Source organism: Episyrphus balteatus (assembly GCF_945859705.1).
Source record: "Episyrphus balteatus chromosome X unlocalized genomic scaffold, idEpiBalt1.1 SUPER_X_unloc_1, whole genome shotgun sequence".
In the NCBI taxonomy this organism is placed as follows: Eukaryota; Metazoa; Arthropoda; class Insecta; order Diptera; family Syrphidae; genus Episyrphus; species Episyrphus balteatus.
Genome location: NW_026605125.1, coordinates 72,501 through 80,000, shown reverse-complemented (window position 1 = coordinate 80,000; position 7,500 = coordinate 72,501). Strand labels below are relative to the sequence as shown.

The following is a 7,500-nucleotide window of genomic DNA, read 5'->3' as shown; positions in this document are numbered from 1 at the left end:
TACCCATTTAAAGTTTGAGAATAGGTTAAGATCGTTTCGACCCTAAGGCCTCTAATCATTCGCTTTACCAGATAAGATTATTTTATATAATTTTTAATTGCACCAGCTATCCTGAGGGAAACTTCGGAGGGAACCAGCTACTAGATGGTTCGATTAGTCTTTCGCCCCTATACTCAATTCTGACAATCGATTTGCACGTCAGAACTGTTTCGGTCTTCCATCAGGGTTTCCCCTGACTTCAACCTGATCAAGTATAGTTCACCATCTTTCGGGTCACAGCATATATGCTCAAGGTACGCTCTAGTTAGAGGCATAAATAATATAAATATCATTATGCATAACTGTATAGAACGCCCCGGGATTGAATAAATAATTCATAACAAATTATAAACTAATCCCATTAAATTAAGTTAAGTTAATTATGCCATTGGGTTTTATTAAAAATACCCAATGACTTGCACATATGTTAGACTCCTTGGTCCGTGTTTCAAGACGGGTCCCGAAGGTATCCTGAATCTATCGCATTGTTAATCATAAAAGTGCATACAATATAAATAAACAAATCAATAGATCTATTTACCATTGTAAAATTCCGAAAAATTTAAGCACAATATATAATTATATCTGTCAATGATTTATCAAATCCAAAACATTTATTTTATGTTGAAAATCCGAAGATAAACAATTTGAATAAACTTAAGTAATGGATCTTATGATAAATATTTATTACATTAACAGATTACAATGTCCTTATATGGAAAAATTGCACACTATTGTTAAAATATTTTTTATATATTTTTATATTAGTATTGAATTTTCCATAATGGATATTCAGGTTCATCGGGCTTAACCTCTAAGCAGTTTCACGTACTATTTAACTCTCTATTCAGAGTTCTTTTCAACTTTCCCTCACGGTACTTGTTTACTATCGGTCTCATGGTTATATTTAGTTTTAGATGGAGTTTACCACCCACTTAGTGCTGCACTATCAAGCAACACGACTCTTTGGAAACACCTTCTAGTAATCATTAACGTTATACGGGCCTGGCACCCTCTATGGGTAAATGGCCTCATTTAAGAAGGACTTAAATCGTTAATTTCTCATACTAGATTATAGATGTTCCATACACTGCATCCCATATTTGCCATAAAGACAAAATGGCTTAGTGCTGAACTGATTTCTTTTCGCTCGCCGCTACTAAGAAAATCCTTGTTAGTTTCTTTTCCTTCCCTCATTAATATGCTTAAATTCGGGGAGTTATCTCATATGAGTTGAGGTTGCTTAACACTTTTTATTTGCTTAATAATTTTATATACTCAATTCAAAATATTTTTTATATATCGATCATTTCAGCCATTTTATCAATTCAAGTAGAATGCCTCAATTGCCAAATTATATTATGACAACGATCTGCAATGTTAGAAATTTTTATATACTAACATCCTCTAAAAAATAGATAAAACGAACTTACTGTCGCTCGATATTATTTTGAGGTATATATTATATTTTAATATTATGAATTTTTACAAATCCAATAATATAACATGCGCATTTGATAAATCAAAAGCAGCTTATTTAGCATAGTATCACAACCCTCAACCATATGTAGTCCAAGCAGCACTTCAAAATTAATTAAAGTACATAACAGCATGGACTGCTATATGCGTTCAAAATGTCGATGTTCATGTGTCCTGCAGTTCACACGATGACGCACAGTTTGCTGCGTTCTTCATCGACCCATGAGCCAAGTGATCCACCGCTTAGAGTATTATTATTTTTTTATTTTATATTTAGTCAATTTTTTTTTTTAAGAAATAAAAATTTATTTCTTTTTATATTTTATGTATTTTTTTTATGTTGCGAATGTCCAATTCCAAAGAATCGTTAACTTATAAATTTCTTTTAAAGAAATCTAAGTACAACATTTTTATACATTTTTATTTTTATATATATATATCGTTACAACTTATGCTATGCGTTTTAGCCGGATAGTACCGGGATATTGTCCAAGTACGACACCTTTAGGGGTTAATTCGTCGCAACGTATACACGCCACGCCGAAGGGCGGGTTTTTACACCCAGGAGGATATTACCCCGAAGGGTACGACACCTTTGTTTTTTCGACTTTTGCTCTAGCAAGTTTGTTTATGCATATATATATTTTCATAAGCGTCACTATTTCGATGACGATGACAATTGGCTACCATTTAAATATTTTGTTCATATTTTTTTTTGAAAAAAAAAGACCGAATGCATTACTTATAGTAATACACCCAGTCTAATTTGTTTTTGTATTTTGGTTATAACGTCACTATTTAGATGACAACACCATTTGGCTACGATTTAAATATTTTGTTCATATTTTTTTTTGAAAAAAAAAGACTGAATGCATTACATATAGTAACACACCCAGTCTAATTTGTTTTTGTATATTGGCTAAAAACGTCACTATTTAGATGACGACACCATTTGGCTACCATTTAAATATTTTGTTCATATTTTTTTTTTGAAAAAAAAAGACTGAATGCATTACTTATAGTAACACACCCAGTCTATTTTGTATTTGTTTTTTTTTTATTATATATATATCGTTACAACTTATGCTATGCGTTTTAGCCGGATAGTACCGGGATATTGTCCAAGTACGACACCTTTAGGGGTTAATTCGTCGCAACGTATACACGCCACGCCGAAGGGCGGGTTTTTACACCCAGGAGGATATTACCCCGAAGGGTACGACACCTTTGTTGTTCGACTTTTGCTATAGCAAGTTTGTTTATTCATATATATATTTTCATAAGCGTCACTATTTCGATGACGATGACAATTGGCTACCGTTTAAATACTTTGTTCTTAATTTTTTTTGAAAAAAAAAGACTGAATGCATTACTTATAGTAACACACCCAGTCTAATTTGTATTTGTATTTTTACTTCTTTTGAAGTATTCTTTTTTGTATTTGTTTATATATTTATTGTATATTTTATACATTTTGTACCATAATTGTACATTTTTATTTTTATATTTTATTTTTCTTTTTTATATATATTAAATATATATAAATTTTATTTTATTGGAAAAATCACGTTAATGATCCTTCCGCAGGTTCACCTACGGAAACCTTGTTACGACTTTTACTTCCTCTAAACCATCAAGTTTGGTCAACTTCTGCGAAACAACCGTAACACGTTAGCGTCACAGTGATCACGTCCGGAGACCTCACTAAATAATTCAATCGGTAGTAGCGACGGGCGGTGTGTACAAAGGGCAGGGACTTAATCAATACGAGTTAATGACTCGCACTTACTAGGAATTCCAAGTTCATGTGAACAGTTTCAGTTCACAATCCCAAGCATGAAAGTGGTTCAGCGGTTTACCCGGACCTCTCGGTCTAGGAAATACACGTTGATACTTTCATTGTAGCGCGCGTGCAGCCCAGGACATCTAAGGGCATTCCAGACCTGTTATTGCTCAATCTCATTATTGCTAGACGCAATTTGTCCATTTAAGAAGCTAGTGTCCTTATAATGGGACAAACAAACAGGTACGACTCCACTAACATAAACACATTCAAACACAATTATATTTTACTATATTCATGAATGAAGGCTATGAAAGCTTCAACATCATAATCCTGAAAGCATCTATTTAATATATTTGAGTCTCGTTCGTTATCGGAATTAACCAGACAAATCACTCCACGAACTAAGAACGGCCATGCACCACCACCCATAGATTCGAGAAAGAGCTATCAATCTGTCTTACACGCTTATGTTCGGACCTGGTAAGTTTTCCCGTGTTGAGTCAAATTAAGCCGCAGGCTCCACTCCTGGTGGTGCCCTTCCGTCAATTCCTTTAAGTTTCAGCTTTGCAACCATACTTCCCCCGGAGCCCAAAAGCTTTGGTTTCCCGGGAAGCGACTGAGAGAGCCATAGAAGTAGCTACACCCAATTGCTAGCTGGCATCGTTTATGGTTAGAACTAGGGCGGTATCTGATCGCCTTCGAACCTCTAACTTTCGTTCTTGATTAATGAAAACATCTTTGGCAAATGCTTTCGCTTAAGTTAGTCTTACGACGGTCCAAGAATTTCACCTCTCGCGTCGTAATACTAATGCCCCCAATCTGCTTCTATTAATCATTACCTCTTGATCTAAAAACCAATGAAAGTAGATCAGAAGTCTTATTTCATTATTCCATGCACAAAATATTCAGGCATTTGGAGCCTGCTTTAAGCACTCTAATTTGTTCAAAGTAATTGTAACGGCCCACAACAGCACTCGATGAAGAGCACTGAAGCAGGTTTTAATAGGAGGAATACATAATGGTACATAAGTATCATAAATGTATAAGAACTCCACCGATAATACGCTTGCATACATAAGGTAATGTACAATCCACAATTGTAGTTGTACTACCCGTATGAAGCACAAATTCAACTACGAACGTTTTAACCGCAACAACTTTAATATACGCTATTGGAGCTGGAATTACCGCGGCTGCTGGCACCAGACTTGCCCTCCAATTGGTCCTTGTTAAAGGATTTAAAGTGTACTCATTCCAATTACAGGGCCTCGGATATGAGTCCTGTATTGTTATTTTTCGTCACTACCTCCCCGAACTGGGAGTGGGTAATTTACGCGCCTGCTGCCTTCCTTAGATGTGGTAGCCGTTTCTCAGGCTCCCTCTCCGGAATCGAACCCTGATTCCCCGTTACCCGTAGCAACCATGGTAGTCCTAGATACTACCATCAATAGTTGATAGGGCAGACATTTGAAAGATCTGTCGTCGGTACTAGACCATACGATCGGCAAATTATCTAGAGTTCAACCATTATAACGATTTCCGAAGAAATCGCTTGGTTTTAGCCTAATAAAAGCACACGTTCCAAAAGGTCCGTGTTTATATTGCATGTATTAGCTCTAGAATTACCACAGTTATCCAAGTAACTGTTAACGATCTAATAAACCATAACTGATATAATGAGCCTTTTGCGGTTTCACTTTTAATTCGTGTGTACTTAGACATGCATGGCTTAATCTTTGAGACAAGCATATAACTACTGGCAGGATCAACCAGAATAATGTTATAATATTTTATTTTTAATATTATTTGAAATTTTGAAAAATAACATCAATCTCCTCTCAATAAATCCAATGATAAAGTTTTTATTTTTTTTTTTTTTATTTATTTATATTTATACATACTTTTTGTTTTATATCCTCCCTAATAGGGATAATTATTATTTTATTTTTTTTACCAACACAATTTTTATTTGTATATATTTTTTGGTAAATTTATTTTTATTTTTATTTATTTGTATGTATTTTGTATGGGTATTTTGTATGGGTATTTTGTATTTTTACTTTTATCTGGAAAATGAGGGAAAATGCATTTCACAAAGGTTTCATATAACAACTATTTTTATTTTAACAAAGAGAACTCCTACCGTATGGTGAACTCTGATATTGTTAAATTTTAGTGTAGCACCTTTCACAAATACATATCAATGATTATTTTCAAATTTCTAATATTTTCTTTTACTTCAATATATTGAAGTGTTTTTGGAATATTTTTATAAAATAAACCATTTATTTATGATATAGAATTAATAATTCTTTTTAATAATTTTTCTTTATGAACATTTTTATGTTCAACAAATAATCCCAATTGGAAATTAATATTTATTATTTTTTTTTCGACATTACTTTACTTAAAGTATTTTTTTTTGACATCTTTGCCACAAAGCCAGTGTTCTTAGCCACAACGCCGTGGTACCACTTTTGGTGAAAACGAGGTGCGAGTCCCCGCCCAATCATAATACCACATTACCAGTAAGTTAATTCGTTGCAACTTAAAAAGCCACATCGAAAGAGGTTTACATACATGTTTCCTTAACATCAAAATATGCGCCCCCTTTGGTAGTTTGAGTTTTTTTCACAACAAAGTGGAGGTAAATAACATGACCAAACTAATAACTTCATATTTTCCTCTTTTTGGATCGAAAATGCTCGATTCCGTAAAATAGATTTGAAACATACTTGGATACATTCGGTTCGGCGAATTTTCACAAAAAAAGTTGACCCTTTTTTTGGGACTTAGTGCAATTTTTGAAAAATTTTGTATGGGAAAAAGTCAACTTTTTCCAGAAATCCGAAAAAAGGCCCAAAAACGCACTTGGTTGCGGTCGAGTTTTACTAGGGTAGGAAAAACCACTTGCAACCAAGTGTTCGACTTAGAAAAATTTTGGACATAAAATTTTTGGAAAAAAATTTTCTACTTAATAAATCGGAAAAATGGCCCAAAAACGCACTTGGTTGCGGTCGAGTTTTACTAGGGTGGTAAAAGTCAATTTTCAATGTTGAAAATTTTTTTCGACTTTTTTATATAATATATGTTATTCAGAACAACTAAATCGACTGAGTAAATGGCCCAAAAACGCACTTGGTTGCGATCGAGTTTTACTAGGGTGGTAAAACTCAATTTTCAATGTTGAAAATTTTTTTCGACTTAGAAAAATTTTGGACATAAAATTTTTGGAAAAAAATAAATCGGAAAAATGGCCCAAAAATGCACTTGATTGCGGTCGAGTTTTACTAGGTTGGTAAAAGTCAATTTTGAATGTTGAAAATTTTTTTGGACTTTTTATATTTTTTATTTTTTTATATTTTTGTTGATATAAATTTTGAATTGAATTTGATGTTGAAAAGTTTGTTAATAAAATAGACTTGAGTGAAGTTTTTTCATGGATTTTCCATGTCCCGAATGTATGGAAGTGTGTTTTTTTTCTACTTCAATAATATCACTGATTCAGAGTATCACGAAAAATAATTTAAAAAACCTACTATCTATCAAAATGTGGTTGAACTTTTTTTACAGACATTTTAAAGTCTCCGAATGGAAGTAAGGACTTGAAAAATAATATTTTTTGTAGACTTATTTTGGATGTAAATTTTTTGCAAGTCTTTGGAATTATTTTTTGTAAATTTTTTCTAAGTCTTTTTCCACTTAGAATATTTCTTTTTATTTTGTATTAGTATCATATTTGCATGTTTTTTAAAACTTTTTTTCTAAGTCTTTGGCTACTTAGAATTTTTTTTTTCAATTTTTGCTTAAAACATTTTGCATGGTATTTTTTAAGTTTTTTCTAAGTCTTTGGTTACTTAGAATATTTTTTTTTTATTTTTGATTAATATCAATTTGAATGATATTTTTAACTTTTTTCTAAGTCTTTGGTTACTTAGAATATTTTTTTTTTATTTTTGATTAATATCATATTTGCATGATATTTTTAACTTTTTTCTAAGTCTTTTGTTACTTAGAATATTTTTTTTTTATTTTTGATTAATATCAATTTGAATGATATTTTTAACTTTTTTCTAAGTCTTTGGTTACTTAGAATATTTTTTTTTTATTTTTGATTAATATCAATTTGAATGATATTTTTAACTTTTCTCTAAGTCTTTGGCTACTTAGAATTATTTTTAAAATTTTTTATTAAT

General features: G+C 32.1%; 3 non-coding genes across 3 annotated transcripts in view; all 3 read right to left on the bottom strand.

The window, feature by feature from the left end:
* Positions 1-1,281, bottom strand: part of LOC129920788 (large subunit ribosomal RNA) — a 4,148-nt gene extending 2,867 nt beyond the window's left edge. Inside the window, exon 1 of the ribosomal RNA XR_008773343.1 lies at positions 1-1,281. This exon is cut by the window's left edge and continues 2,867 nt beyond it. This is a non-coding gene — a ribosomal RNA (large subunit ribosomal RNA).
* Positions 1,282-1,590: 309 nt separating this feature from the next.
* Positions 1,591-1,769, bottom strand: LOC129920769 (5.8S ribosomal RNA). Its single transcript, XR_008773324.1, has one exon. It is a non-coding gene; the product is annotated as a 5.8S ribosomal RNA (ribosomal RNA).
* Positions 1,770-3,088: 1,319 nt separating this feature from the next.
* On the bottom strand, positions 3,089-5,080 carry LOC129920859 (small subunit ribosomal RNA). Its single transcript, XR_008773395.1, has one exon. It is a non-coding gene; the product is annotated as a small subunit ribosomal RNA (ribosomal RNA).
* Positions 5,081-7,500: the final 2,420 nt, after the last annotated feature.